The following is a 25445-nucleotide window of genomic DNA, read 5'->3' as shown; positions in this document are numbered from 1 at the left end:
GTCCTTCCTGATAACTCCCTCTAAAGAAACACTTTTACCACCACACTTTCTCCTTTTTACTATGCCATTTCTGAAACTCTAACATGTATCACTACTTAACTTTATATTGTATATTCATGTGTTTATCTCCACGTTGTTTATATCCACTAGAATGTAAGCAGCCTGAAGATGAGAACTTGGCCAGCATTCCTACTGCTGACAAAGTTCATGACCTAAAGTGTGTTCTCAATAAATATTTGCTGAATAAATGAATACTCAAGGTTAACATTTTGGTTATAAAAGTAAAAATAAATAATATTTTGGGGTTCTTATTTGGAGCCATTCTTTTAAATGCTTTATATGCATAAACTTACTTAATCCTCCCAAACATCTGATGAAAAAGGTATTTTTTTCCCATTGTATGAATGAGGAAATTGAGGCACAGGGATATTAAATAACTTGCCCCAGATACAGTTAGAAAATGATGGAACTAGGATATTAATCTAAGCAGTCTGGCCTCAAGGCCAAAACTCTCAACCACTAGCTCCTGCTCTCCTTTCTCTCTTTCTTGCTCAGCCAGACACATTCTCACATGCACAATTATGCACACAGAGTCTTCCCTCGTGTAGTGTTTTGGGCATACTTTTACATATATTTAGATATCCTCTGACAACATCACTTTAATACCTTACCACCTTCTACTTTGAGTTTGTGAGAGGGATTTTAATACCAATAGCATATGGCGGACATTAATAGATGACTTGCTTTAAATATAATTAACACATTTCATATACATCAAATTATCAGATAAAAAAGAGACATGTTCTGAAGGGGTTTTAATTTATATTAACAACTTGTTCTCAAGAAAAATTAACTCAATAATCATTTTCTCATATCTTCAAAACCTGGGTATTTTTTAAATTTTAGTCATTTTGATAAAGTTTTTATTTGATTTTTCACCATTATTTAAGGTTTGTCTGATTTCTAGTGTGGTGGAACATTTGTTATAAATTTATTTCTCCATTTCTGTGATTCCTCATTTTTACTGAGCAAAATTGCTGTGGTTCCTAACTGGCTTTATATATTATTAAACAAGTGCCCTAATGCATAATATATTCAAGTTATATTCAAGTCCTTGGTTTTACCTACATGCTTTTATTCTAGGCCTGAAACCAGATTTTCATGAACTGAGTTTTGACAATGTTTATAAATTTGTTACTAAACAAGTCATTGGGTACACCTGGTATTTCCTCTAAAAGTGAAGAATTTACCAGAAGATAACAAGTAAAAACAGTCTAACATTTTGGTCTATATTCCACCTACGTATTGACTTGGCCTCCTATATAACTGGGACTAACAAAGAGAAACAAAGATATAGGTAAAGGCATGTACGTAAAAGAGTAGAGGTGTTAAAGTCATTTTATGATTTTACATTTTATGTTTATCTACCTATCTGTCTACTGAATAATTTCTTGTGAAATATACTAAGTGAAAAAAGAAGAGGTATTTATCACTTCACACTGGAATGGTGAATTCAATTGCACTTTATCAGCTATATAGGTAATATTTTTGATAGTTGATTTTGTGCTAAGTAGTGTGCAGAGTTTTATACACACACACACATTTTATATACGTAAATATATGTAAAACACATTGACGATAGATATATAGATCAATCAGCCAATCACAAAACTATTCTTTCTCATTGGGATGATTAATTTGAAGTGTCAATTTCACTGGATTGAAGGATGCAAAGTATTATTTCTGGGTGTGTCTGTGAGGATATTGCCAGTGGATGTTAACATTTGAGCCAGTGACTGGGAGAGGAAGACCCACCCTCAGTGTGGGTGGGCACCATCCAATCGGCTGCCAGAGCAACTAGAAAAGCAAGCAGCAGCAGGTGGAAGAAGCTGGCTTGCTGAGTCTTCCAGCTTTCTTCTTTCTCCTATGCTGGATGCTTCCTGCCCTTGAACATCAGCCTCCAGGTTCTTCCACCTTTGGACTCTTGAACTTACACCAGTGGTTTGCCACGGGCTCTCGAGCCTTCACCCACAGATTAAAGGCTGCACCATTCTTCTCTGCTTTTAAGGTTTCTGGACTTAGACTGAGCCACTACTGGCTTCCTTGTTCCTGAGCTTGCAGACGGCCTATCACCTTGTGATCATGTAAACCAATACTTCTTAATAAAGTCTCTTTCATATAAATATATATCCTATTAATTCTGTCCCTATTGAGAACTCTAATGCAGTCATCTATAATTCCTCTCACCTCTGATAGGCATGTTTATAAAATGCACAGACATTTTAGTGAATTTCACCATTGCACAATAGTAAATAAGAGAAATAACTACAGTAACAGAAATTCAGTGAAAACATTCAACAGACTGAACCTTGTTTTTATTTTTATTTTTTTTGAGACAGCATCTTGCTGTCACCCAAGCTGGAGTATAGCAGTGGCTCACTGCATCCTCAAACTCCTGGGCTCAAGCGATCCTCCTGCCTCCACCTCCCTAGTAGCTGAGACTACAGGCTTGCACCACCATTTCTAGTTAACTTTTTAAAACTATTTTTAGTAGAGACGAGGTCTGGCTATTTTGCCCAGGCTGGTCTCAAACTTCTGGCTAAAGGGATTCTCCCATCTCAGCCTCCCAAAGTGCTGGAATTGCAGAAGTGAGCCACTGCGCCCAACCTGAAGAACTCTTTATATCCATTGTGATATAAAGTGAACGAGACATGAATCAATGCAACGCTGACTGCTATGGGTTACTAAAGCAATCTGGAGAAAGTTACAGAATCAAATAACAAACGAAGAGGATGCCTAGACCAGTACCAAGTACCAAAGCAGAATCTTCCAAGATCCTCTCTTGAAAAAAAGGTATCCCTAGTTTCCTAGAGAAAAGGGATCAGGCTAAACTGGAGCCATAACTACAGAAAATATACAATTACACTGCACTGTGTGGAAGTATTTTTAAAACAAGTTTTTGGTAATTTATGGTTGATTTAGTCCAAAGAGTAACTTAACTCTTCCTAATAAATAATGATATTTACCAAGTCCTGCATTAAAAAGAACTCCTTTAGGTGCTTAAACTACTAAGCCCAATCAGCATTAGAATAAGGCAACTTGGTTCAAGGTTGGCTGGCCAGCTGGCTTCTAGTCCTTTTAGAATGTCACTGTCACTGTAGCCTAAGCCACCATCATATCTGACCTAGAACATTGCAAAGGGCTCCTAATGGGCTTCCCTGAGTCCATGCTTGGTGCCCCTACACTTTAGTTTTCACACAATAGCCAAAGTTTAAGTAGGGTTTCTTCCGATTGAATAGTATTGATGCTGCTATTTAAATTACTGCGTTTGCAATAAATGATTCAGGCAACTTCAGAGGAAAGAATTCATTATTTTCATGGCAAACTGGAGACACAAACACTAGCCTTCTCCACACCTTTCCATCAAACTGAAAACATAGGACACAGAGTTCAGTGACATAAAATGTACCTCCTGTTCCGATGAGCAAACCATCTCTTCCTATGTATCACAGGACAGCTACCTGAAATCATTTAATTTCAGGTTATAATTATTTAAATTTGGTTTTCACTGACCACTCCTAAATCTCCATTGATGAGTTCTACTTTCCTTCCCAAATTCAGAATAGTTCTGCCCATGATTCTCTACTCTTCTTTTCTGAAAATACACTGTAGTTGAACTCAGCAGTTCCGTGACTTTATATAGTCTCTGTGCACCGATGAACCAAAGTTTACATCAAGCCCAGACTTTTTCCTTGAACAAAAGTTTTATACGTGCAAGCATGCTGGACATCTCCCTTTAAATGTCAAATCGACAAACTTAAGGCCAAAATACAGCTCTTGAATCATTCCCTTGGCCCCTGAAGTTTCCTCATTTCAGAAACTGTAGAACAACATACATTCATTCTATTGTTCTACAAAACTTTTAAATCATTATTAACCCTTTTTCCTCATCTAAGCACCCAACACCTCATCTGCCAGCAAATTCTATTATCTCTACAATTAAAATACATCCAAATATAACTCAAAACCTAATCACCTCACCAATGCTACCACACTGCTCCAATGACTGGCTTCTCTTCGTTACAGAAACACTCTCCTACCTGGTTTAGCTGTTCTGTCGCTCCACAGACATCTATTTTTTTACACTGCACCTAGAGCTCTGTGTTTAAAATGAAAATTTGATTATTGTATTCTCCAACTCAAAGTCATACCAGCTATATTTCGAATCAAATCTCTTTTTTTTTTTTTTTTTTTTTGAGACAGAGTCTCGCTCTGTCACCCACGCTGGAGTGCAGTGGCGCAATCTCGGCTCACTGCAAGCCCCACCTCCCAGGTTCATGCCATTCTCCTGCCTCAGTCTCCCGAGTAGCTGGGACTACAGGCACCCACCACCACGCCCAGCTAATTTTTTGTATTTTTTTAGTAGAGATGGGATTTCACCGTGTTAGCCAGTATGGTCTCAATATGCTTACCTTGTGATCCACCCGCCTCAGCCTCCCAAAGTGCTGGGATTACAGGCGTGAGCCACTGTGCCCGGCCTCTATTTTTCTTACTGTGGCTTGTAGGGCTCATTATGTCCTGACACCATGCTCTGGTCCCTGACCTTAATCTTGCCACTCTTCTCAATTTCTCTCTCCAATCTTTACTGTCTTTCTTGTGTTTTTTTTCTAGCATGCCAGGCACATTCTCAACTTACAGCCTTTGCCCTTTGGTCATTGTGACTCAAGAGTCTCTTCTCCAACTCCCAGTGCGTTCCCACCAGCACACAAATTTTCACATGACCTCTAAGTGTATGCAGACCCCGCTCATAGAAGCTTGTTGACATTATCTAAAAGAGCACACATCCCCTATTCTAGATCTTCTTATGCTGTTTCATTCATTTTCATGGTATACTATATATGTATTTGTTCATTTGCATATCGTCTGTCCTCCACACCAAAATGAAAACTCCATGGGGTCAGGGATATTGTTGCTTTAGTCCACCACTATATCCCAGTGTCTAGAATGGTACCCATTTTAGATGCATGACTATATTAGAGGACATTAATTATCATCTAACATAATCTTGCCTTGATTTATAATTGCCATTGGAGCAGTAAAACATATAGCAATATTAATGCAAAAATTATCAGAGAGATTTTTTTTTTAATGAGATGGAGTCTCACTCTGTTGCCAAGGCTGGAGTGTGGTGGCTCGGTCTCAGCTCACTACAACCTCTGCCTCCTGGAATCAAGCTATTCTCCTGCCTTGGCCACCTAAGTAAGTCGGATTACAGGCATATGCCACCATGCCCAGCTAATTTTTTGTATTTTTAGTAGAGATGGGGTTTCACCACGTTGGCCAGACTAGTCTTGAACTCCTGACCTCAAGTAATCCACTGCCTCAGCCACCCAAGGTGCTGGGATTACAGATGTGAGCCACTGCGCCTGACCCAAAGTAACTCTCTAAAAATAAACTAATAGATATAAAAGCAGCTCTTACACACAAAAGGAGGGTCACTGAGCCAAAATTTTAAACTGGCAACCCAATTCATGAATCCACCACTACTATTCTACCAAAACTATTTTGTCCAAATAAAAATTATTGTTTCTTTTGTAGATGACTGTATGTTTATTGTATCTGCAATATGGGTACAGACCACTTATTCCCAATATGCAATTGCTTACATTCTATTTTAAATTCAATTTCTCTATATTTATTTTGTTCCCCCGCCCCATTTCCTTATAGCACTCTTAATTGATTAATGGCAAATGTATTCCTTGGGCATATGCCTGGGATTCTCTAGAGTCTCCTTATACTAACTTACGGTACAGATTTGATTGTCAGAACTTCTTCTCCCTTGAGCCTCCTCTCTCTATAACAAAGGAAAAATTTTTCATAATAAAAAATAAAAAAGATTTCCTGAAGAAACTCTTGATTATTTAAAAAAGTGTCCAAAACTCCATTTAATCTCTCAATATTTATTAATAAATTGTTTTTTAAATTTCTTTTGAGATAGAGCCTCGTTCTGTCACCCCGGCTGTAGTGCACTGGAACAATCCTAGCTCCCTGCAGCCTCAAACTCCTGGGCTCAGGTGATCCTCCCGCTTCAGCCTCTCCAATAGCTAGGAGCACAGGCAAGTGCCACCACACCAAAACATTCTTTTAAATTATCCTTTTATTAAAAGGTAAGAAGAGTGAAGGGAATATTTAAGAATGTTCAAGTATTTTTAATTGCTTAACTAAAATGGCTTAAGTTTATTTAACATTTCAGATTTTTTTCCTCCAGACTTGTATGTGCTCATTGTCTTTTTTCTATCCATTGAGGGGAGTCAACAGTTTCAAGGATCACAATGTTTGCAATTGGTCACATATATTTTCCAGGATTATTTATTCCAGTTTTAAGTTGCCTAAATGTTCCATATAAATAAACCTGTTTTATTTATACATCAGTTATCAAAACCATACTATTTTTAATTTAAATTAAATATTTTCTAAGAATTATTTACTTGGGATTGTATCTTTAAAATTTACCTGCATTTGCTTTTTCAGTAAATTTCTGGAATATTTTATATATGGCTAAAGACAAAGATGTGGTGGTGACCGTTCTCTTTTCCTCAAGCTGGAACCTCTATCATAATACAGAGCCAATCTAAATGAGATTTAAGAATTTATGCCCAAGGGAAGTGCTTGCTATTAACTAGCAATGTATACAATTAAACTTAAAGCATGGTCACAGTGTTTTAATCAGGAAAGCTAATAGTCATTTCTGTCCTGTGGGGTAACAAATGAAGGCAAAAGCAATTGAACAAGCTTTCTGATGTGCTAAGTGATATATGGGCTCTCTCGAGTCACCACATTGGAAGGGCCACATGCTCAGTTAATCAACACTGCACAGTCATATTGGGGGAGAGGTGATAAATTTAACAGATGTTACACTAGCAGGGGTCGGGGTAAAATGGACTTGATCCACCACCTCAGTAATTAAAGTCATGTCTTTAAATGCCTGTTATCAAATGCCTGACTATAAAAGAGAATGAATTTTTTACTCTCAGTCATTCACTGTAAGTGAATTTAGTAATACTATCACCACAATGGTCTAAGCTGGCCACTGACTCATACGTATTGACTAATATGTTGACAGGGTAGAAAATCAGATCCCAGGAGACCAGTTAACGTACTTCTTTCTAGAAATTTCAGGGCAGATTAGAACAAAATCACATCCCTAGGAAACCATTAAGACCACACTCAGGTGATCAATTACCTTTCCTATAGGCTTTCCTCCTTCAAGGATGAGCCATACACTCTCTGACTAGAAACAATGTTTCTCCTGCACACAATGTAAGAGCAAATGGACAAAAGGAATTTGTAGCCAAAATGTAGTGATTTTTCCATTTCAAGCACGTATACCACAGCTAGTATTTGTAAATGCGTTAGAATGAGCAAGTCATACTTCCGCAATTAAAAATTTGATGCCAGGGCTGGGCGCGATGGCTCAGGCCTGTAATTCCAGCACTTTGGGAGGCCGAGGCAGGTGGATCACAAGGCCAAGAGACCATCCTGGCCAACATGGTGAAATCCCATCTCTACTAAAAATACAAAAAAAAAAAAAAAATAGCCAGGCGTGGTGGTGGAGCCTGTAGTCCCAGCTATTTGGGAGGCTGAGGCAGGAGAATCACTTGAACCCAGTAGGTAGAGGTTGTAGTGAGCCGAGATTGTGCCACTGCACTCCATTCCAGCCTGGTGACAGAGCGAGACTCCATCTCAAAAAAAAAAAAAAAAAAAAAAAAAAAAAAAAAAAAAAAAAAAAAAATTGATGCCTGTTTTTGGATAAAACCTTTGCTGTTCTGAAATTCCAGTCACTGTTTAAACTTTTACAGCATGAAAGATGAATTAAATAACATATATGGATTATTCTTATCAATAGAGAGAACAGAGTTTTTACTTATAAGTCTTCATAGTCCACAAAATTTCAACTCTTTTTTCACCATTTCCATCATCTCTACCCACTACCTTCAGGTCTATAGTTGTACTGTTGCTTTTTGTTTGGTTTTGGTTTAGCCAGAAAAGAATGATGTCTTTGATCATGGCCATTTTCCCTTCTTTCATAACTTCAGGAATAGAGAAGAAAGCTCTCTGTCTCTTCCCTACTTTATGTATCCTCAGCATTGGATGGAAATACCCTAAAAAGTAAACCTAAGGAGAGAAATAAAGGAGATATTTTTAAACATTCTCCTTACTCATCCCGTCTGATGTCCTGAAAAATCTGTCAAATTCTAAAGCTTCCCTTAACTGCAACTTAGACTGAACTTTAAGACCAAGAGCCACAGGAATTGAAATTCAGGTCTACACTTTACTGATGACAATGTTCACCAATTGAATTATTCCTGCAGCATATTAGTTTGAAGAGGTTATTTTAAGTATCTCATCAATTTGCCTCACCTGGCTCCTTTTCTGTTCTGGGTTAAATAATAGTATCCTCTTCAAAATTCATATGTTGAAACTTAACACCAATGTGATAGTGTTAAGAGGTGGAGCCTTTAAGAGGTGATTAATTCATGAGGGTAGACCCCTCATGGATGGGATTAAGGCCCTTATAAAAGGGCTTGAGTGAGTAGATTGGCTCTGTTGCCCTTATGCCATGTGAGGACACAGAGAATCCTCCAGAAGACGCAGGCACAAGGTACCATCTTGGAAGCAGAAATCAGGCCCATACCAGACACCAAACATGCCAATGCTTTCATCTTGGACTTCTCAACCTCCAGAACTGTGAGAAATATATTCCTATTGTTTATAAATTTCCCAGTCTGTGACATTTTGTTACAGCAGCCTAACTGGACTAAGACACTCTCTCACATGACTGGCTAAGCCCAAACTCTGAGCCTCAGTTCCTCAACTGTAAAATGAAAACGAAGATAATACCCATTTTATCTCCTTGCACATTATTAATGAAATAATTTTCATTAGAATAAAAATGAGTAATTTATAACAAAATAATGTTCTATGTAAAATGTATGCCTGAGTATAATGTATTAAAAACCTGCTTGTCCTCCACGCTCTCTCTCAAAATTCCCACTCCTTTGAGGTAGCTTCTGTTAGCTGACCTCTATTCTTCTAAACATGTCTCTGATCTAGAAAGAAGCAAGCAAGCCATGGTTGATTCATAATTGAAATATAAGCAATGGAAAGAATGTAGCATATGAAATCATAGAGTAATTACCCAAGATGGCAAAAATAGAAAAAAAATACATATATATATAAAGTAAGATCACGGCCAGGGTCGGCGGCTCACACCTGTAATCCCAGCACTTTGGGAGGCCAAGGCAGACAGATCACCTAGGTTAGGAGTTCGAGACAAGCCTGGCCAACATGGTGAAACCCCATCTCTAGTAAAAATACAAAAATTCTCCAGGTGTGGTGGTGTGTGCCTGTAATCTCAGCTACTCAGGAGGCAGAGACAGGCGAATCGCTTAAAACCACGAGGCGGAGCTTGCAGTGAGCCAGGATTGCCACTGCACTCCAGTCTGGGCAACAGAGCAAAACTCCATCTAAAAAAAAAAAAAAAAAAAAAAAATCACAAATCCACTGTTCTACAGCTTTTTGTTATTGTTTTACTGAGTTTTACTCTTTATAGGATACAATAGCCCTATTTCAATATCTTAGTATCTGAAATAGATACCTGATACATCACTGTATGAATGCTTTGAAGAAACGCAAACTAAAACATATATACAAATATCTATACAATCTCTCTTTAACTCCTTTCCCCCACACTGCTCTACAATATGGAACTTAACCTCAAGTGATAACCCCAAATTTTCTGGTAGACTGTTTTGTCACAAGCCTTTGTGACTTATAATATTGCTACTTTGACAACTCAGGATCAAATAAACTCAAATATTCAAATGTACACATCCTGCTTAAGATTTAGAGTTATATGTGACCTTGTGTCATACAAATGAAGGGTTTTCTCTTTTTTTTTTTCAAAAAATGTAAAAAAAGATTTTCTAAAGGTTAAACAATTTACTTTGGAAAGTTTAGAAGTCATTAATAATTGAAGCAGAATTAGATGGACTAAATATTAGAGAATCCAAGGAGAAGGAATTTACTCTTTGTTCCTCATTACCTTGAGCTCTGTAATAAGAGAGAAGGGTGGCATAAATAAACAACATCTACAAATAAGAATAAATCACATTATAATAGTTTCAAACTTCATTTTTATTATTCTTAAGTTGAAATACAAATAAATACAGCTAGTTGCAAATTTATCTACTTTCCTTTTGAAGATGCATTTACGATTGATATTTGCATGCTTTGTAGTAAGGTATGATTGGAAAAAATATGGTGATTTAGGAGAACAAAGCACTCCTAACTGACATTGTTTTGAGAATTAGTATCACATGTTGAATATATTTAATTTCCGGGACAGAAAAAATGATCTTAAGTTTTTTAAAAAAATGATTCTATTTGGTTTACCCGCTAATACTATAATTTGCTTACATAATATTTATATGCATAAAAATTAGGTCACTACAATTCTAAATGACTTACTGATTTGACACTGTCCATAGAACCTAATTATTTATGCAATCATGTTGAAAGCATGATTTAGTAGCATTTTCAAATGTCTTCTGTCTTCTAGACTGTGCTAGTCAACAAGAAGGAGAGGTGAGGCCTTTGATCACACAGAGCTGACAGTCCGGAGAGATTACCAACATGTGAACAGGCAGTGCCAACCCAGAATGAGCTGCACCGTAATAAGAGAAAAACAGAAATTTCCTGTACCCAGGACAGCTGTCTAATCCAGACTTATGGGATAAGAATGTGTTCTCAAAAGAAATCCTTATCTAGTTGCCTAATAATTGAAATAAAAAGCTTTTCTATTATAAAGTTGGTTCCCTAAAAGAGATCAAAACTATTTACCTGAAAATGCCTATGCGAGTTAGAGTTAGCTATTTTGCCTTCCTATGTCTTTAAGTAGCCAAGGCAAAAGAATGCTTTCAATATAAATCTGTCTTTTAACAGATTTCTTCTGAAAATGATTTATTAGCTGTGATTAGACCTCTGTAAACATCCTAAAAGAATAAAGTTTTAATACTTGAAATTATTCAGGGGAAGATAACCCAAAAACCTTTACTAAATGCACTTTGATAAAGGCAGAATACTGTTGCTAATCCTAATTAAAGCCTTTTATAAAATTCCAAAGGACAAAGAACAGAAAATAATGATCTAAGAAAGAGACATTGTGATTCTCTCAATGCATTATTCTATTTCTTTACAAGATAAATGTCTTATGAAGGTAAATCAATATTGGGATGAAGAGTTTTAACCCACTTAACTGTACTAATACTTAATTTTTATTGAACATAAACAATATATAGAAAACTTTTAAATTTCAAGTTAGTCACAGTTTCTGGTGAAATACGATCTTTAAATTCCTAACTACATTTGGGCTCCAGCCATAGTTCTTTAAAACCATGCTTCTTTTGTTAGAGATCTAAACGTTAATTGTTATAAAATTGTGAAATTCTTCACAGGGAACCTTAGACAAAGCAACTAAGGCTTCATGGCCCCTAAACATCAAGCATATCAACAGATGAAACTATTCGCATAAAAGCATTGAAATACACAGAAAACTCAAAGTAATCTACTTTTAAAAGGTATTGGCAAGGATGCAGGATAGAAAATTAATATGCAAAAATTAATTTTACTTCTATATATTAGCAACAAATGGTTGGAAATTAAAATTTCATTTAAAAATACCATTTACAATAATCACAAAAATATGGCATAGGTAAAAAACTGACAAAATATGTGTAAGAAAGATCTAAATACTAACAAACAGAACAGATAATTTAAAAGACTAAAAAATAGATACACCATGTTCGTGATTCAGAGGACTCAATATTGTTAAGATAACAATTCTCTCAAATTGATCTATAAGTTTAATACAATCTCAATCCAAATCTCAGTGGGCTTTTTGGTAGAAATTGACAAACTGATTCTAAAACCTACATGGAACCGCAAAGGACCTAGAATAGTAAAACAACTTGGGAAAGAAGTGCAAAGTTAGAGGACCAGCACTACCTGATTTCAAGGATTCTAATAAACCTGAGGCAGTCAAGACAGTGCAGTTTTCTTGTAAAGATAGAAAAATAACAATGAAACTGAAGAGTCCAGAAATACATCTATATGAACAACTGATTTTCAACAAAGCTATGAAGTCAAATCAGTAGAGAAAAGGCAGTTTATTCAACAAATACTTATGGAAAAATCAGACATTCATATGCAAAAAAAATTTATATCTCACACCTTATAAAAATGCCCTCAAAATGGATTATGCATGAAAATGTAGAACAATTACTTTTTAAAATATGTAAGAAAATATAGGAGAAACCGCTTTGTAACCCTTCCTTGGCCTAAGCAAAGAATTCTTAGATACAACACCAAAAGTGTAAGCCATAAGAGAAAAGTTGATAAATTAGACTTCATCGAAATTATGTTCTCTTTGAAAGACATTATTAAAAGGAAAAGACAAGCCACAAGAGATAATATTGGCAAATCATAACTGATACAGGAATTACATATTTAACATTTTAAAAATTGTACCCTTTAAATATGTGCAGTTTAATAATAAAAATATTTGAAACACTTATTGAAATATTCCTACTTCATTAAACACACAATACGCCATAATGTCATCATCATTTCTAGGATAGACAGTTCTCTTTACTTTCCAGAATAAAATGGAAATTACCTTGCAAAATTCGTTCTGAGAACCTTTCAGGTAGTCTTCTGGAGTTTGAGAAACTTTTACCAACAGGAATGAAAATGTGTATTGCCTTTTCCTGACTCTCTTTAGAGTCATACCTACCCTTGAATGAGCACTAACTTGGGAAAATACAATAATGACACCCAGTTTTTAAGCAGGTTCCAGACCAGTTTTTCTTAATTCATTTTCTTCAATCAATTTTACCCAACATGTCCTCAAGTAAAAATAATTTCCACATATTCAGACTTTCTCTTATCAATACTATTTTTTAAAGATTATTTTTTCCTAGTCTATTTAGGCAGTGAATGGAGAATTTTATTACTAAATGCATCAACTTGCCTTGTGTCAGCAAGGACATCATATGATAGCAAAAAGCCTGTGTAATCCATCACCTTACCCGAACTCCTGCACCAGCAAAGATGAAAAAAGCATAATTGTAGACTGAAAACTCTCCTTCACCCAACAATGGGAAATAGTAATGTGTCCATTGAGCAGCAGTGAATTACAGAGCCAATATAATTGCATGAAAATCATGAACACATTTGTAAATCTAATAAAATCAAACAACAAATCATGCAATGAAATTGGGAGCCACACTAGGTGGGAATTAGTTTTCAGTGTACATTGATAGAAAAATTGCAAGAAAAAATCCCAATGTGAGTGTAAGGTTTATTGACATGAGGGCAAATATATACTAAACCTACTCCAATAATTTGGAGGAGGGGGGAGAATAAGGAGGAGAAGGGTAGGGGGAGGGAAAGAAGGGCGTTTTTCTTTTAGAAATGAGTATGACTGGGCCATTTCATGTGCTAAACATATCACCTAAACTCTGAATGCATTTACCCAATATGACTTGTAATACATTTGTAATACCAGAAGTGGCTCCCAGCCTCTGTATCTAAAAATGACAGTCCAGGAAAAAAACATCAGGAAAGGGAAGTTTGATGAATTTGGTTATCTAAATGTAGCTACACTTCCATTTAAAATGAAAATAGGCCGGGTGCAGTGGCTCACATCTGTAATCCCAGCACTTTGTGAGGCCGAGATGGGCAGATCACTAGGTCAGGAGATTGAGACCATTATGGCCAACATTGGTAAAACCCCGTCTCTACTAAAAATACAAAAATTAGCTGGGCATGGTGGTGCGTGCCTGTAATCTCAGCCACTCGGGAGGCTGAGGCAGGAGAATCGCTTGAACCAGGGAGTTGGAGGTTGCAGTGAGCCGAGATCGTGCCACTGCACTCCAGCCTGGCAACAGAGAGACTCTGTCTCAAAAAAAAAAAAAACAAAATAAATAAAATGAAAACAGCAGTAGACACTATGCCTTCTATCATAAAAATAAAGATACAATAGACTTGTGTTACGTTTTTACTTTTTCAAAGTGTATGAGGTTTTACTTTCACACAACATTAGGATTCTGCAGGACGATTCTTTATTAAACGTATCAAGACACTGTCTAATCTATTAAAGTGGCAAGGCATTTTTAGCACTAGGCCAGAGGGTTAATATCATCTCAAAAAAAGTCATAATAACTGCCCAAAGCAACAGGTTCAACACTATTTCTATCAAGCTGCCATCACCGTTTTTCACAGAACCAGAAAAAAAATTCTAGAAATCATGTGAAACTAAGAAAGAGCCGAAACAGCCAAAGCAATCCTAAGCAAAAAGAACACAGCCAGAGGCCTCACATCACTTGACTTCAAAGTGTATAATAGAGCTACAGTAACCAAAACAGCATGGTACTGGTACAAAAACAGACACATAGATCAATGGAACAGAGTAGAAAACTCGGAAATAAAGCTGCACACCTACAGCAATCTAATCGTGACAGTTGACAAAAACAAGCAATAGAGAAAGGACTCCCTATTCAACAAATGGTGCTGGGATGACTGACTAGCCATAGGCAGAAGAATAAAACTGGACTTCTACTTTTTACCATATACGAAACTAACTCAGTATAGATTAAAGATTTAAGTATAAGACCTCAGAATCTGAGAAGAAAACCTAGGAAACACCATTCTGGACATCGGCCTTGGGCGAGAATTTATGACGAAGTCCTCAAAAGCAATTGCAGCAAAATACAAAACTTTACAAGTGGGACCTAATTAAACTAAAGAGCTTCTGCACAGCAAAAAAACTATCAACGGAGTAAACAGACAACTTACAGAAGGGGAGAAAATATTCACAAACTATGCATTCAGTAAAGGCCTAATATCCAGAATCTGTTAGGAACCAACTATTGAACAAGCAAAAAACAACCCCATTAAGAAATAGGTAAAATACATGAACAGATGCTTCTCAAAAAAGGACATACAAGCAGCAAACAAACATGAAAAAATCATCATCACTAATCATTAGAGAAATGCAAATCAAAACCACAATGAGATGCCATCTCACACCAGTCAGAATGGCTATTATTAAAAAGTCAGAAAACAACAGATGCTGGTGAGGCTGCAGAGAAAAAGGAACACTTATAACTATAGCAGGAATGTAAATTAGTTTAGCCACTGTGGAAAGCAGTTTGGATATTTCTCAAAGAACTTAAAACAGGACTACCATTAGACTAGGCAATCCCATTACTGGGTATATATCCAAAAGAAAATAAATCATACTATCAGGAAGACACCCACATGCTTATGTTCATCGCAGCACTATTTATAATAGCAAACACACAGAATCAACCTAGGTGCCCATCAACAGTGGATTGTATAAAGAGAATGTGGTATGTATGCATTCATGGAATACTATGCAGCCATAAAAAGAATGAAATCATCTTTGCATCAACATGGATATTGCTGGAAGCCATTATTCTAAGTGAATTAACACAGGAATGGAAAACTAAATACCACCTGTTCTCACTTATCGTGAGAGTTAAACAATGAGTGCTCATGGCCAAAAAGATGGCAATAATAGGACACTGGGGACCACTGGAGGGCAGAGGGAGAGAAGGGGACAAGGGTTAGGGGACAACTAACTTTTGGATGTCATACTTAGTACCTGAGTTACGGGATCAATTATACCTGAAATCTCAGTATCACGCAATATACCCAGGTAATAAACCTACACATGTGCTCTTGAATCTAAAATAAAAGTTGAAATATTTAAAAAGAAACACAAAAAAGCCATAATGTGAGTACAATTTTCATGTGATTCATTCGAAGAAATTATTAGACTAACAATGAGACATCATCATAAGTACTAGGAGGAATTTTTAAATTAATGGTTTAACATGAAAACATAATTAAATCCCAAACAAAAATGACTCAAAATAATTTAGCAGCTTTGTTAATATACAGTAAGTTGATTTGCCCATTTCATTTAATTTACCATAGTCCACATTGTAAAAATAAATGAGCCCAATGTAATTACAGTCTATAGGATAAGCACAGCTTCTGTTCATTCTTGGCTCCCATGGAGATGATGATCTCCAAGATGCTTCAGTCATTCTATTTACTGATGAACACAAAGATACTCTATCAGAATGGCATTGAATTGAAATGCTCATTTGTAGACATAACCACAAACAAGCAAGAGCTTTCTAAGTTTTTAATTTACGCAAAATAAGAATCATGGTGTCAGGTAATAAGGTGAAATCCAAATATCCGCATTTGCGTGCTTAGGAACACTATCCAAGAAGAGAGATAGTGTGGGGAAAAAAAGGGAAAAACGTGTTAACTCATATGAAAGACAAGATGGAATTTAAAACTTAAAAATTATGAGTCATAAATCCTGTATTTGTTCTACACACTAATATTTCACACTCCTGTTTTAAATTACCTTAAAAATATATAACTGCATGTGACACCAGATTATAAAATATTGGTACCTAAAAGACCTCAGGTAATATTTCTAAATCAAAACATTCTTCAAAGTCCTGTCTTTAGCCCCTCCATAGAATGTCTACTGCCTACAAGTCCAGTCCAAATGTCCTTCATCCAAAGCCTTTCACATGTCTATGGCCAACTCTTAGTAGTATCTCCCTCTGTTTCCCTACTAGCCTATGACTCAACCCTACAAGAAAGAACACTTGCTCACTGTACCCCAAATAGTCACAATTTTTTTGTGCTTTTTCTTCTCCATTTGGCAAGTTCTTTTCTTTCCACTAAGTTGTAACATCTCCTCTGCAACAAAGATGTCCCTGATCCTTGCCCGTAGAGGCAGTTGTTTCTTCTCTGCTTATAGTGTAGTGAAAATAACAGAGAATCTAGAGTTCAGTATTAATTCAAAAGTGTGAGCCTCTATCACTGATCATTGGTTTCTGAGTAGCTTAGTAAATCCTTCTAAGCATAGTTTCCTCATTTTTAAAGTACTACGTTTCAGTAATTGCCTTATATAACAGGAGGGACAAATACCATAAGGTACATAAAGCATCCAGACCAGAATCTAGCAGATAATAGATGACAGTGGATGAGAACTGTCACTATTAGTATTTCACACAACTCTATATAAGATCCCATTGCCATCATTTCATGTATGTCTATCCTCCACATTATGCCATCAAAGGAAGGAACTGATCATATTTAATCCTTGAATTCTTAATAACTAGCACCATGCCTGGCAGAGAGCAGTTACTGACTGAAGAATGGACAAATTGATAAATGTAAATCATACAGCACAACACATTATTTTATAAGTGAAGAAACCAAGGGTCAGACAACTTAAATGATTTGGTGTAGGTCACATTTCTAGTTAATGAAAACTATAATAAAACACAGATAGAGAAGATTTAGTTGTCAGGAATTTTTCTCTTTGGGAACCTCATCTACCCCTCTCAATGCTATTTGGATACGGCTGTAAATTAGGTGGGTCTGCGTCCCTCCAACATCCAGGAGCAATGTGACTCAGGCAGCCAGTCAGGGCACCTCACTCCGTCTCCAGGTGGAACGATTGGTAAAAGGGTGGATTTGTAGCTCAACAAAGGCCATCAGAATTCTTTAAAAGCTACTCCTCTCCTGACAGTGATTCTGCTCTAAGATCAAAAGTTAGCTGAGATAAAGTGGAGAGGGAAATGGGAAGACAATAAATGGTGACATCAGTAGAAACTGTCTGCAACTGAAGCTTCTTGTACTTCACTGTTTGTTTAACCTATACAGGCTGGATTGCTAGTATTTGCAATGTTAAGAATATGAATACATTTTTCCTAATTTCTAGACCCATGTTCTTCCTGTACACCCTGATGTCTGCTAAATAACTACCAAATAGCATAAAACACCCAGACAACTAAGTAGCAGTACACCAAACCAGCTGCTTCATTTCCAATGGCATATCTGATATGTTTAACCTGAATTTCCCCGTTATTACTGACCAACACTTGAATAAAATGGCATTCCTAATACTTGCTACTCACAAATATTATCCCTTATTTACAGAAATCATACTTTTAATTAGTAAATTGTAACATTTATCAGTCAATTGTCCTTTGTATGTAACACAGACTTATGAAACCACTGAACCCTGAGCTACCACCAACTTTGCAATAGTTAAAAACACCTGTGTTTCTGACCACAGTATCAACATGATCCCTTCCCTACACCAATTTTGTTGGAAACATTACATTAACACAAATTTTCAAATTAGAAATGTAAAAAGGTTTTTCATCAGAGTAATATGTTAAACTAGTTTACTGTCTTAAAGACAAATTTTTAAGATCCAAATCTAAAACATTTAGTTTTATAATTTTTTATAAATAGATAAGTTATAAGACTTTGACCTAAACATAAAGTCCCACTGACTTACAACACAGGCTGGAATTTAATAAATAAACGTCTTTTATAAACAAGGCTGTTAGGTATACACAGTCTGTCATTGAGAGTTGAAAATTAAAACTGTTGTTAAGTCCCCTGAGAGTGCTAGTACTTTTATGGTTCTACAAATCCTTGAATTACCTTGTTAAACAATACTATTTAATAAAAATATTCTTTGAGGTTAGACAAAAATACAGAACCCAATATACCAAAAATCAGAACATTTAGGCCAATTTCCTCAGAATTTTCCAAACCTATATTTTTATTAATTGTACTTTCAAAAATTAGATGTTGGATTGCTATCTGAAAAATCTTAAAATATTTTATTTTCAGAATACATATTTGAAAATATTAATCAAATATGAAAAATATGTAACAGCATGCTAATTAAACTCACTCTTTACCTTTCTAAAACAATTTTTAGATGCCCTATTCCAGAAAGAATACTTCTGGTTCCTCAGTCATTATTCTTAATTTTAATTGAGAACTAGACAATCACGTCCTCTTTAAATAGCTCCACCTTTCTTAAGTTACTCTAAAAACTTGTGGGTGGTGAGGAAATATCTGAAGCATTAGGTGATTTGTTTCTCTCTTTCCCTATAGTTGTTCTATATCCCATCACTCTTATGCAGCACTCATTACCTTAGTAGAGTTGTCACAGCAAAACCAGAGATGAAGAGTCAAATAATTGGGTCTCAATTTAATATGCCGAAGCCTAGGTATGAGCCAAATATAACTAAAAGAATACTTGCTTTATTAGTCCATTTTCATACTACTATAAAGAACTGCCTGAGACTGGATAATTTATAAAAGAAAGAGGCTTAATTGGCTCACAGTTCAGCATGACTGGGGAGGCCTCAGGAAACTTACAATCATGGCAGAAAGAGAAAGCAGAGTACCTCCTTCCCAAGGCAGCAAGAAGGAGAAGTGGTAAGTGAAGGGGAAAGAGCCCCTTATAAAACCATCAGATCTCATCAGAATTCACTCACCATCACGAGAACAGCATGAGCGAAACCACCCCCATGATTCAATTACCCCCACCTGGTCTCTTTCTTGACAAATGGGAATTGTGAGGATTATAATTCTAGACGAGATTTTGGTGGGGACACAGAGCCTAACCATATGATTGTTATGCACATATGTTTCTTTTCAAGGGATATAAAGTTTTCCTGCAAAGGGTTGAGGAGCAAAGCCACAAAATTAGGTGTTGATGTCAATCTCTAAAGGAGGAAATCTATACCCTGCCCCTCTCCTAACTCAAACATCTAGTATAGTAGGTTAGAGAAATGTAGAGCTAAAAATGAGAGAACCCCAAAGAAGTCTGAAGTTTTGAGAGCACAGAGAACAATTTTTTTCCCCAAGAAAGCTCTAGGAATTTTTCCATCTTTATAGAAAAATTCTACGTCCAGAATGATGAGGAACAATGGTTTGGAAATGCCTGCATAAGGATTCCAGGAATTTGCTCCTGAAGGCAGCCTCACAGGGAAGGTGCCCGGGGAATCATCGTAAAGAGGGAGGTGGTAAGGACAGAGGAATACAGCAGCAGATACCAGCATGGACCAATATAACTGGAAAATAGGGAGAATATACAACAGAGGTCAGTGTGGAAAGCCTACTGACCAGAGAGAGATGGGGGAGTAGACAATGCAGCAGTGGGTTTGCAACTTGGACTGACTGCCTCTAAGTACCTTGTATCATGTTCTGAATTCCCTCCCCTCCTGACACCTTAATGCTACATTAGCCTATTAGAACTTACATGCAACCTCAGAGAAAAGAAAATGTGTTCGTTATCCATTGCTGTATAGGAAGTTACCATGAATTTAGGGAGCTTAAAATAACACCAATTAGTTTACACTTACGTGAGTCAGAAGTGACGACACTGAATTCTCTGCTCAAGGTATCGGAAGACTAAAATTAAGGTGACTTCAAGGCTGACTTCTTGCCTGGAGGCTTGAGAAAAATCTACTGCCAAGCTCACTGAGGTCATTGGCAGGACTCACTTCCTTGTGCTATAGGATTGAGGCCCTTCCTCCCAGCTAGCTGTTAGCCAGGAATTGCTCTCACTCCTAGACACTGCCTACCTTCTTGGCTGCATGGACCCTTCTATCCTCAATGCAATCTGTGAAAAATCTCGCTCACATCAAATCCCTCCCTAGCTTCAAATCTCCAGGACTTCTCTGTCTCTGAGCTTCAGGCTCAGATTTAAAGGGCTCGTGTAATTAAGTTAAATTCCCCCAGCTGGTCTCCCTTTCTTAAAGTAAACCTTAATTATATCTTCAAAACCCATTCACAGCGGTACCTAGATGAGTGCTTGATTGATTAACTGGAAGAAGGTGTGTGAACTCCAGAGGCCAGCAATCTTGGGAGCTATTTTAGAATTTGGCCTACCACACAGATAGAAATCTGGAATTGACTTATAAAACCCTAATTGAATGTGTTTATGTTGAGGTATTGTTAATATTCCAAAATTTCTTTCACCCAAATCTGCAGCTATCTAATCTTATTCATTTTATTTCTTTTTTTTTTTAATTTTCAGATCATGTCTGTGGCTGTTACATAGTAGGCCAGGACAGCAGGAAATGTCTAAGTACGTAAATTAGAGTCAGAGGGGAGCTGCGATATTAGTTTTCTCTTTCTGATCAACTTCTTTACTACCTGACTGATGGAACCCAGGTGAGACCCAAGCCTCAAGGTCAGAAGCACACCTTGGAAAAATTCAAAGAAGCAACAGGGTCCTTAACATCCTTCAGAAGCTAAGGAGGGATAAGAAAGACTAGAAGGTGCTTTGAAGAGTACTCTTGAATTCCACTTCCTGTAAGAGTACTCTGATCCTTGTAGACCAAAAGATTTTCCCTGTGAAATTGCTGCTGTGAAATAACCCTCCATCTTGACTGGTGGCTGAGAACCATTTTCCTGAGAATTATGATTCCCCCATGAAGCAAAACAGGAAAATGCTGAAGACCTCTCTACACTGAGACTATACTCAGAAACACACATACATAATTAATTTACACAAGAGTAGGTTTTTTAAACATTAAAGTGCTCAGTGACAAATATAATTTTCCTGGTATACGGCTTTTGTTTTTGCCTTATAAAACAGAAATTTTCAATCAGATTTTCAATACTGTCTTTACTTGGCTTTAGTTATGCCCCACTATTACTCATAATTATGCTGGCTCTATCCATGATGCCAAGAACTCTTTCCATAAACCAAAATAAATAGACAGTCTCCTTTAGGAATAAAGGGAAACTGAATAAGTTGAAGCAAGACACTCTTCCATCAGCATCTGGACCACCAAGCAGCTTCTACATTTATTCAATTCCTACTTTGTTTTTAGAGAAGACTGTGCTATTTATTTCTATCCTATGGGCAAACTCAGAATACAATGCACAAAATGTCAGGGAGAATGAAGAAACACGATGACATCCCCCAGCAGAGAAAATACACCTTTTGCAAAAATAAAGTTACCCAAGTCACCCTAAGCCCCACGTGCTCAGCTGCTGTGAGACATAGGACTGAGCTGAAATCACTGAGCAAAGAACTTGGGTAAATGAAGATTTCTATTTAGAATAAAGCAGCATCAGTGAAGACTGATAATCTTTCAAGAACAGAGGCTCTAGTTCTCAAATCCCTAGATGTTATTTCAATTTTCCTAAAGGTATTTTGTAACTTTGGATCACATTCCACTCTTAGGGATCTTAGAGACTCCTTATTAATAATATGTGTTTTGAGTTCTAATATAGAGAGACAAATAGCTTTCTCAATGTGCATATGGAGGAACATTTGGAATTTCTGAACTGCTACTTTCACATCTGCCAGAGAATGCAGTTTTATTGGAGAATGAAGCCCTGCATTTAGCAATTTATGCACAGCCAGTTTTTAAAAAATAATTATTTGATAATAATCATTTCACAATATATGAATATTGACTTTCCTAAGTAATACTTACCAGATTCTACCCAAAAGACCTCCTCATTATCCCAAAATTTATTTTAGCCATTGCTAACACCAGATCCCTGCTCAACTTTTCTATCAAAAATCCTATATTAACCTGAGTCCAAATGATTCCCCTGCTTTCTCAGGTTTTAACTGCACTATTCAAATTGATATGCTCCTGCTTGCTCCACAAAGCCTGTAGCTCTCTCCTGGTAAGTCTTGCAGTAAATTGAATAATAGTCAACCAAAGATATCAGATTCTAGTCCCTAGAACCTGTAAATGTTGCCTTATTTGGATAAAGGGTCTTTGCAAATGTAATTAAGTTAAAGATCTTGAGATGAGGAGATTGCCTTGGGTTATGCGGGGCGGGGGGGTCCCTAAATGCCATAAAAAATCTTTTAATAAAAGAGAAGCAGGCTGGGCGCTGTGGCTCACGCCTGTAATCCCAGCACTTTGGGAGGCCGAGGTGGGTGGATCACCTGAGGTCAAGAGTTCAAGACCAGCCTGGCCAACATGGTGAAAACCCATCTCTACTAAAAATACAAAAAATTAGCTGGGCGTGGTGGCCGGTGCCTGTAATCCCAGCTACTCGGGAGGCTGAGACAGGAGCATCGCTTGAACCCAGGTGGCGGAGGTTGCAGTGAGCCACGATCATGCCATTGAAATCCAACCTGGGCAACAAGAGCGAAACTCCGTCTCAAAATTAAAAAAGATAAATAAAAATTAAAATTAAAGAAACAGAGAAACAAAAGGAGCTAATACACACACACACACAGGGGAACAGGGGAAGGCAATGTAGAAATGGAGTCTCCCCTAGATCCTTTGGACGGAAAGAACTCCTGCTAACTATGATTTCCAACTTCTGGCATTCAGAACGGTGAGAATACATCTCTGTTGTTTTAAGCCACGAGTTTGCAGCAAGTTTGTTATAGCAGCCACAGGAAACTAATACAGTCTACCGCATGAGTTTGTTAATGAACTCACTGCTCCTCACAGAGGGATTGTATAATAATTCAGCATATAGCTAAGCTCAACCTGTCTTGACGAGACACCTGGACTTTTGTAGCTTCATAATTGCATGTGGCTGGACATGTTAAAATTTGATTTTCCCCAGTTGTAAGAAAAATGTAATTCTCTCTTTGCAAGGTTATTCAAATTCTGTTATTTCTAAGTAAAAGAGTTATTTTGTTTATGACTTTTTAAAGTAAAACATACGTGAGTTCCCATGGGTTCCAATCCCAGCCCTGACACTTGCTAGCTTACTTAGAATAGGCAATTTTCTTTTTTTTTGTTATTATACTTTAGGTTTTAGGGTACATGGGCACAATGTGCAGGTTTGTTACATATGTATCCATGTGCCATGTTGATTTCCTGCACCCATTAACTCGTCATTTAGCATTAGGTGTATCTCCTAATGCTGCCCCTCCCCCCTCCCCCCACCCCACAACGGTCCCCGGAGTGTGATGTTCCCCTTCCTGTGTCCATGAGTTCTCATCGTTCAATTCCCACCTATGAGTGAGAACATGCGGTGTTTGGTTTTTTGTCCTTGCGATAGTTTACTGAGAATGACGGTTTCCAGCTTCATCCATGTCCCAGGCAATTTTCATTTAACCTCTTAAACTTCCATTTTCTCAGATATAAAAATGTGATACCTTTATAGGATTGCTGAGTGAAAGAAATAATTCATGTTAAGCACAGTGACTAGTCCATGGTAAATGCTCAGTGAATTGCAGCTGTATTTATTATTGAGATTCCTATAGTTTACTTGTTCAACACGTGTTTCCCAAAGGCCTCTTATAAACGAGGCACTATTCTAAGAGCTGAGATTACAGTTCTAAAGAAATGGACTAAATCTCTTTAGTCATGGAATTTACATAACATGATTTGAATTCCTAGTCAGTGTATTTCTTATTTTTTATTCTTAAGATGAGTCATTGATTTCTCTATTTGTTTTCTCTCTTCTTTAATAAGCCTTTTGGCTACAGAGTACCCTTTACATTCAGCTTTCTCTAGATTCCGCACATATGAAGTAGTTTCCTTTTTATTGTTTTTTTGCATGGTTCACAGTTTCTTTTTTGAGTTTCCTCATTGCTACAAGGGTTATTTAGGCCTGTGTTTTCTCACGTTAAGTAAAGTATTTCGATCAATTTATAATCAATTATTTCAATTATATTGACTTATGAGTAGAGAATAAAATGGTAAAATTGCCCATTTAAAAAAAATGGAAAGGTTTTCTTCATAGCCAAGTACATTTCATGCTAATTTATTACTATTGCATCTTGTTTTAAAATATGTTTTTTGGGGCCAGGCATGGTGACTCACGCCTGTAATCCCAACACTTTGGGAGGTAGAGGCGGGTGGGTCACCTAATGTCAGGAGTTTGAGACCAGCCAAGCCAACATACTGAAAGCCCGTTTCTACTAAAAATACAAAAAAATTAGCTGGGTGTGGTAGCAGATGCCTGTAATCCCAGCTACTTGGGAGGCTGAGGCAGAATTGCTTGAACCCAGGAGGCAAAGGTTGCAGTGAGCCCAGATCGTGCCATTGCACTCCAGCCTGGACGACAGAGCGAGACTCTGTCAAAAAAAAACAACAAAATAAAATGTTTTTTGGTGTTATTCATTGTTCTTTTTCATCTTGTTTACTGCTCTTAATCTTAAATTTAATCTTGTCATTAATATTGCCACCCCTGCTTCCACTACTGTGTGTCTGTCAGGTCTTCTTTATTGTTAATCTTTCCTCAAAATTTTTGTAGTTGATTTATTGTAAATAGCATACAGCTAGGTTTTGTTTCAATGCTATATCGCAGCCTGCCTTTTATTAAAAATCATCAGTCCTTTCATATTTGCAACGTACTTCATTTTATTTCTTCCATCTATTTTATGGTTTTTTTTTTTTTTTTAAATGGAGTCTTACCCTGTCACCCAGGTTGAAGTGCAGTGGCCTGATCTCGGGTCATTACAACCTCTGCCTCCCGGGTTCATGCAGTTCTCCTTCCTCAGCCTTCCAAGT

This window comes from Symphalangus syndactylus, chromosome 9 (assembly GCF_028878055.3).
Source record: "Symphalangus syndactylus isolate Jambi chromosome 9, NHGRI_mSymSyn1-v2.1_pri, whole genome shotgun sequence".
Classification (NCBI taxonomy): Eukaryota; Metazoa; Chordata; class Mammalia; order Primates; family Hylobatidae; genus Symphalangus; species Symphalangus syndactylus.
The sequence above is the reverse complement of the archived record's forward strand: the minus strand, read 5'-3'. Positions refer to the sequence as shown.